Genomic DNA, 8,359 nt, shown 5'->3' with positions numbered 1-8,359 from the left:
CAAAGTAAAAACTGATTTTGGCTAATTTATTCAAAATAAAAAACTGATATCACATTTACATAAATATTCAGACCCTTTACTCAGTACTTTGTTGAAGCACCGTTGGCAGCGATTACAGCCTCAAGTCTTCTTAAGTATGACACTACAAGTTCTCGGATTTCTCAAATTCTTCTCTGCAGATCCTCTCAAGCTCTGTCAGGTTGGATGGGGAGCGTTGCTGCAAAGTTCAAGTCCGGGCTCTGGCTGGGCCACTCAAAGACATTCAGAGACTTGTCTCGAAGCCACTCCTGCGTTATCTTTTCTGTGTGCTTAGGGTCGTTGTCCTGTTGGGAGGTCCTGAGCGCTCTGGAGCAGGTTTTCATCAAGGAACTCTCTGTACTTTGCTCCATTCATCTTTCCCTCGATCCTGACTAGTCTCCCAGTCCCTGGCATTGAAAACAATCCTCACAGCATGATGCTGTCGCCACCATGCTTCACCATAGGGATGGTGCCAGGTTTCCTCCAGACGTCAGGCCAAAGAGTTCAATCTTGGTTTCATCAGACCAGAGAATCTTGTTTCTCATGGTCAGAGTCTTTTAGGTGCCTTTTGGCAAACTCCAAGTGGGCTGTCGTGCCTTTTACTAAAGAGTGGCTTCTGTCTGGCCACTCTACCATAAAGGCCTAATTGGTTGTCCTTCTGGAAGGTTATCCCATCTCCACAGAAGACTTCTAGAGCTCTGTCAGAGTGACCATCGGGTTCTTGGTCACCTCCCTGGCCAAGGCCCTTCTCCCCCAATTGCTCAGTTTAGCCGGGCGGCCAGCTCTAGGAAGGTTCTTGGTGGTTCCAAACTTCTTCCATTTAAGAGTAATGGAGGCCCCTGTATTCTTGGGGACCTTCAATGCTGCAGAAATGTTTTGGTAACCTTCCCCAGATCAATGCCTCGACACAATCCTGTCTCTGAGCTCTACGGACAATTCTGTTGACCTCATGGCTTGGTTTTTCCTCTGACATGCACTGAAAACTGTGGGACCTTATATAGACAGGTATGTGCCTTTACAAATCATGTCTAATAAATGTAATTTACGACAGGTGGGCTCCAATCAAGTTGTTTAAACATCTCAAGGATGGTCAATGGAAACAGGATGCACCTGAGCTCAATGTCGAGTCTTATAGCAAATAGTCTGAATACTTATGTAAATAATGTATTTCAGTTTTTTATTTTTAATAAATTAGCAAAAGAAAATTGTTACAAATGTAATTTTGCTTTGTCATTGGGTCTGAATACTTATGTAAATAAGATATTTCAGTTTTTTATTTGTAATAAATTAGCAAAAGAAAAAAACATTTTATTACATTTAGCTTTGTCATTGTGGGATATTGTTTGCAAATTGATGGGGGGGGGAAACAATTTTATCAATTTTAGAATAAGGCTGTAATGTAAAAAAATGTGGGAAAAGTAAAGCGGTCTGAATAGTTCCCGAATGCACTGTATGTACAGTACCAGTCCAAAGTTTTAGACACACCTACTCATTACAGGGTTTTTCTTTATTTTACTATTTTCTACATTGTAGAATAATAGTGAAGACATCAAAACTATGAAATAACACATATGGAACCATGAAGCAACTAAAAAAGTGTTCAAAAATATATAAATATTTTATATTTGAGATATTTCAAAGTTGCCACCCTTTGCCTTGATGACAGCTTTGCACATACTTGGCATTCTCTCAACCAGCTTCATGAGGTAGTCACCTGGAATGCATTTCAATTAACCGGTGTGCCTTGTTAAAAGTGAATTTGTGGAATTTCTTTCATTCTTAATGCTTTTGAGACAATCAGTTGAGTTCTGACAAGGTAGGGGTGGTATACAGAAGATAGCCTTATTTTCTAAAAGACCAATTCCATATTAAGGCAAGAACAGCACAAATAAGCAAAGATAAAGGACAGTCCAAAATGTCATCTATCTAATCCCCAAAAGTAATTATTATCGTGAGAGGGCCATAAAGAATAACTAGTAATGCTACATTCTCAAAGGTTGAAATCTCTCATTTCTGGTCATTTTTGTTATAAATTGCTGAAATGTAGTTACTTTTACGCACACAACCTCAAGTACATAGTACAAATATTATATAAATATGAAAATATTAAATATTTTCGTGTTTCCTATTCACAAAACTATGAATAAGGCTTCAAATGACTGATGCTTTCTAAATATAGCATAATCAAATTTTTAAATGACTGACTATAAGATTTCACTTTACGTATAACTGTAAAATACATATTTCCATGTTTAGTGTTAGAGATCATTTGCATATTTTCTTAAGGTCTCTCTTGATCAAAACGTTTGCCTCCAGTGCTGTGAATGTCTCACAGAGCTCTAACATGGCTTCCTGAACTCGTTAGGAACTCTCCTTTCGTCTCATATTAATGTGTTTTTTGTTTAACATCTATTAATTATTTTAGATCCATGGCTATCAATCGATCTCTGAATGTACCGTAATGAAACCACTCTCCTGTTGCGCTACTATGTAACGATTGCAGGCACAAGCTTTGTCCGGGGCTGTGATGTAGGGTTCAGTCAAGAGTTGGACGGTCAGAAGATCAAATGAAATGTTAGGAGGGACATCCCAGCTTCAAATCGTTTCAGATTTCACATCCTACGTCACAAAGGCTTAGAAAAAATACTACTGTGTCCGTGGCAACCAGGGCTATCGCTCAAACCTACTCATTCCAGGGTTTTTCTTTATTTTACTATTTTCTACATTGTAGAATAGTGACGACATCAAAACTATGAAAAAACACATGGAATCATGTAGTAACCAAAAAAGTGTTAAACAAATCCAAATATATTTTATATTTGAGATTCTCCATCATTACTTTAAGAAGGTCAGTCAATCTGGAAAATGTCAAGAACTTTGAAAGTTTCTTCAAGTGCAGTTGCAAAAACCATCAAGCTCTATGATGGAACTGGCTCTCATGAGGACTGCCACAGGGAAAAAAAGACCCAGAGTTACTTCTGCTGCAGAGGATAAGTTCATGAGAGTTAACTGCACCAGATTGCAGTCCAAATAAATTATTCACAGAGTTCAAGAATAGACACATCTCAACATCAATCAATGATTCACGAGTATGTGTGAATCAGGCCTTCATGGTTGAATTGCTGCAAAGAAACTACATACAAAAGGACACCAATAATAAGAAGAGACTTGCTTGGGCCAAGAAACATGAGCAATGGACATTAGATCGGTGGAAATCTGTCCTTTGGTCTGATGAGTCCAAATTTGAGATTTCTGGTTCCAACCGCCTTGTCTTTGTGAGACGCAGAGTAGGTGAACGGATGATCTCTGCGTGTGTGGTTCCCACCGTGAAGCATGGAGAAGGAGGTGTGATGGGGTGCTTTGTTGATGACACTGACTGTGATGTATTTAGAATTCAAGGCACACTTAACCAGCATGGATACCACAGCATTATGCAGTGATACACCATCCCATCTGGTTTGCGCTTAGTGGGACTATCATTTCTTTTTCAACAGGACAGTGACCCAAAACACACCTCCAGGCTGTGTAAGGGCTATTTGACCAAGGAGAGTGATGGAGTGCTGCATCAGATGACCTGGCCTCCACAATCACCTGACCTCAACCAATTGAGATGGTTTGGGATGAGTTGGACCGCAGAGTGAAGGAAAAGCAGCCAACAAGTTCTCAGCATAGAGTTGAAATCAGAAGTTTACATACACTTAAATTGGAGTCATTAAAACTCATTTTTCTACCTCTCCACAAATTTCTTGTTAACAAACTGTAGTTTTGGCAAGTCAGTTAGGACATCTACTTTGTTCATGACACAAGTCAATTTTCCAACAATTCTTTACAGACAGATTATTTCACTTCTAATTCACTGTATCACAATTCCAGTGGGTCAGAAGTTTACATACACTAAGTTGACTGTGCCTTTAAACAGCTTGGAAAATTCCATACAATTATGTCATGGCTTCTGATAGGCTAATTGACATCATTTGAGTCAATTGGATGTGTACCTGTGAATGTAAGGCCTACCTTCAAACTCAGTGCCTGTCATGCTTGACATCATGGGAAAATCAAAAGACATCAGCCAAGACCTCAGAAAAAAAATTGCGGACCTCCACAAGTCTGGTTCACCCTTGGGAGCAATTTCCAAACGCCTGAAGGTACCACGTTCATCTCTATAAACAGCATGGGAGCACGCAGCCGTCATACCGCTCAGGAAGGAGACGCGTTCTGTCTCCTAGAGATGGACGTACTTTGGTGCGAAAAGTGCAAATCAATCCCAGAACAACAGCAAAGGACCTTGTGAAGATGCTGGAGGAAATAGGTACAAAAGTATCTATATCCACAGAAAAAAACAATATCGATATAACCTGAAAGGCCGCTCAGCAAGGAAGAAGCCACTTCTCCGCAGCCACTGCTCCAAAACCGCCATAAAAAAGCCAGACTACGGTTTGCAACTGCACATGAGGACAAAGATCGTACTTTTTGAAAAAATGTTCTCTGGTCTAATGAAACAAAAATAGAACTGTTTGGCCATAATCACCATCGTTATGTTTGGAGGAAAAAGGGGGATGCTTGCAAGCTGAAGATCACCATCCCAACCGTTAAACACGGGGGTGGCAACATCATGTTGTGGGGGTGCTTTGCTGCAGGAGGGACTGATGCACATCACAAAATAGATGGCAACATGAGGAAGGATAATTGAAGCAACATCTCAAGACATCAGTCAGGAAGTTAAAGCTTGGTCGCATATGAGTCTTCCAAATGGACAATGATCCCAAGCATACTTCCAAAGTTGTGGCAAAATGGCTTAACACTACCAGGTATCTATAAACATGTGTTTTTTAGTTTTAAGTAATGTGTTATTCATTATGCAATGATGTATCTTTCAGGTTCTGAAGTACTGCCGTCTCCTCGTGCACAATCAAGGTTTTTCTGAATGCATATGATCGCCTCAAGATTACAGATGACAGGGTGGAGGATGTTTCACCAGATATGTTTAAGGTCAGTTCCTAGGATCATAGCGATTTCATTCTGTTCTATTCTGTTCTCATAGAGTATGACTCTGTCTAACTGACTGTTCTGTGTGTATCTCTCCAGGAACACAATAGGTTCTATAAGTCCCTGTTCTCCCTGCAGCAGACCCCTTGTTCCCTACAGCACCTGGCTTGATGGACACTACAGAACTACCTAGATGGACACGTGCACAAGATGGTGCCACACCTAGACCTGCCCACCTTCATCAAGAACAACCTGCTGCTGTATTTCAAATACTACGTTCACTGAGTCAGAGATAGAGCCAGGATGTATATAACCCTAAACACCGGATGTATGGCATGCATGGTATGATATGATGAGAGCTCCCAGCACTATAGAACTCTGTTTGTACTGTAGGCTACAGCACAAACACTAGGAAACACTAGGAATTCAGTCTGTCTGTGACAATATTTGTTTTGCAGAATGACAAAGGAGGGTCATCGTCACAGACCTACTGATTGTGGTACTAAGTTGACTACCACTCCTGGGTTCAGAATCCTTGAGATTGCAGAGTGTGAGTAAATGGATACCATTATGTACTGTACAATATATGGCAAGACAATCTGTCAAAAAGTATGTATTTACAATTGATTGTGTTCATTGTATTGCTATTTTGGTTCATAAGAAAAAATGTAATTTGCTTTACAAGCAGAACCGTGTTACTCCGCTTCACCACAAGGGGGTGTTGTGGTCTTTAAATGACAAATTAAAGAGATGTACTGTATTAGAGGGCTGGCTTTGTGTTTTTTTCAACGAAAGGTGTAACTTTTGTATTTATAGTGCTATCATGGAACTGAAGTGTACGGGCGTAATATAGTGTAAAATAAAGGAGTAAAGGAAATAGATTTACATATTGAGCAAAGTAGTCGTGACTTCAGGGAGAAATATATGACTTATTTGGCTTAGCACCTTGTCATATATGGTAAGATAGTGAGGTCAGTCAGTTTATGAACATATATGGACAATGACACCAAGGATGCTTCCAAAGCTGTGGCAAAATGGCTTAAGGTCAACAAAGTCAAGGTATTGGAGTGGTCATCACAAAGCCCTGATCTCAATCCCATAGAAGATTTGTGGGCAGAACTGAAAAAAGCGTGTGTGAGCAAGGAGGCCTAAAAATCTGACTCCGTTACATGAGCTCTGTCAGGAGGAATGGGCCAAAATTCACCCAACTTATTGTGGGAAGCTTGTGGAAGGCTACCCAAAACGTTTGACCCAAGTTAAACAATTTAAAGGCAACGCTACGAAATACTAATTGAGTGTATGTAAACTTCTGACCCACTGGGAATGTGATGAAAGAAATAAAAGCTGAAATAAATCCTTCTCTCTACTATTATTCTGACATTTCACATTATTAAAATAAAGTGGTGATCCTAACTGACCTAAGACAGGGAATTTTTTACTAGGATTAAATGTCAGGAATTGTGAAAAACGGAGTTTAAATGTATTTGGCTAAGATGTATGTAAACTTCCGACTTCAACTTTGTGTGAACTCCTTCAAGACTGTTCGAGAAGCATTCCTCATGAAGCTGGTTGAGAGAATGCCAAGAGTGTGCAAAGCTGTCATCAAGGTAAAGGGTGGCTACTTTGAAGAATCTAAAATATAAAAATCTATTTAGATTTGTTTAACACTTTTTTTGGTTGCTACATGATTCCATAAGTGTTATTTCATAGTTTTGATGTCTTCACTGTTATTCTACAGTGTAAAAAAATACTACAAATTTTAAAAAGCCCTTGAATGAGTAGGTGTGCCCAATTTTTTACTGGTACTCTATAAAAACACAATTCAGCCACACACGTGGATAGATTGTATTTCACATACTGTAATCGAAGATATGACACAAAAATGTTTTACAACTTATTTCCATTGTGGTCCTCTGAAGGTGGTGGCCTACAAGACGGAGCACAAGCCAGAGAGGTTGGTCTGCTGTCTGCTCAACCACAGCTCCATCAGGGTTTGGTGTGGAGCACTGTCCAAGGTAAGAGCCAGAAGTGGCTCCTGCTGTAAGCGGGAAAAACAACTGCTTAGGGCATCCTCACCATCATCTCTGATTAATTCTATGAATATTATCTAGTTAAGAGCACAGGCGCTAGAGAAGGAATAGTGTTTGATGGTAGGACTAGGAGTAAAAAAAATGTGTAAAGAACATGCCAATACATCTTGAACATATACTGTATTGTTTAATCTAGCTGTGCATTCAATCAGTCATTCAAGTGTTCATAATAGTGTAGACATTTATGTAGAAATCACCTGACATTAAACAGATTGGTTAATTTTTCATAAAAGTGTAATTAAATCAAATCATCAGCTTGTAATTGTTCTTGATGTACCCAATGGTATAACTATAACAGAATGTACAGTTGAGAATAAACAGATGATGTAGTATGAACACTAAAACGGTTCAATTAATAATTTATTTCTCTCCTCAACATGAATTATGTTTTCACTGTGGGAAACGGAAACTACTACTATTCACGGAACCAAACCTAGGTTCAAATGCTATTTGAAAGAAATAATTATAATGCTTTAGCTGTGCTTGATTGTGCTATCCTGTTGCAATGGAACCAATAGAAAAGTCCTGTGCTTTCCCAGTGCACCTGGCACCCCAGTCAGGATTAAGCAAACACTCAAAGTATTTGAAACATTTCAAATAGTAATTGAACCCAGGTCTGCTACTATTCACTGAACCCACCACATGCTCCGGAACAAAATGCCTGACTCCTAATTAGGGAGCGTTAATAGGAGATTAATTAGCACTAATTGCATAATTTCCAGTTAAACCTCCAGAGGGTAGACCAATCTGTTCATCTCACCAAGTGTTTAATTACTTTAGTTTATTTCTTATATTCTATCGATGAGTCACAAGTCACAACCTCCTAACTCCAACATGAAGTGAGGACATCTTATGACTTGTTTCTTAGGAGATCAGAAAAAGAGAATTGGATCAAATTTAGGAAATTGTATGCAGGTATTATGTGTTATTTACATTGTGCCTTTTACAGTTATAAAATGTGGGAATATTTACTTTGTATTTGGACTGATAAGGTTTTAAAAAATAAGTAAGGCAAAAAAAATGGTAGACTATAGTTTAATTCCTCAACACGACCAGGTATCTATAAACATGTGTTTTTTAGTTTTAAGTAATGTGTTATTCATTATGCAATGATGTATCTTTCAGGTTCTGAAGTACTGCCGTCTCCTCGTGCACAATCAAGGTTTTTCTGAATGCATATGATCGCCTCAAGATTACAGATGACAGGGTGGAGGATGTTTCACCAGATATGTTTAAGGTCAGTTCCTAGGATCATAGCGATTTCA

The sequence above is a fragment of the Oncorhynchus kisutch genome, linkage group LG30 (assembly GCF_002021735.2).
Source record: "Oncorhynchus kisutch isolate 150728-3 linkage group LG30, Okis_V2, whole genome shotgun sequence".
NCBI classification, from domain to species: domain Eukaryota; kingdom Metazoa; phylum Chordata; class Actinopteri; order Salmoniformes; family Salmonidae; genus Oncorhynchus; species Oncorhynchus kisutch.
This window is presented reverse-complemented; position numbering follows the sequence as displayed.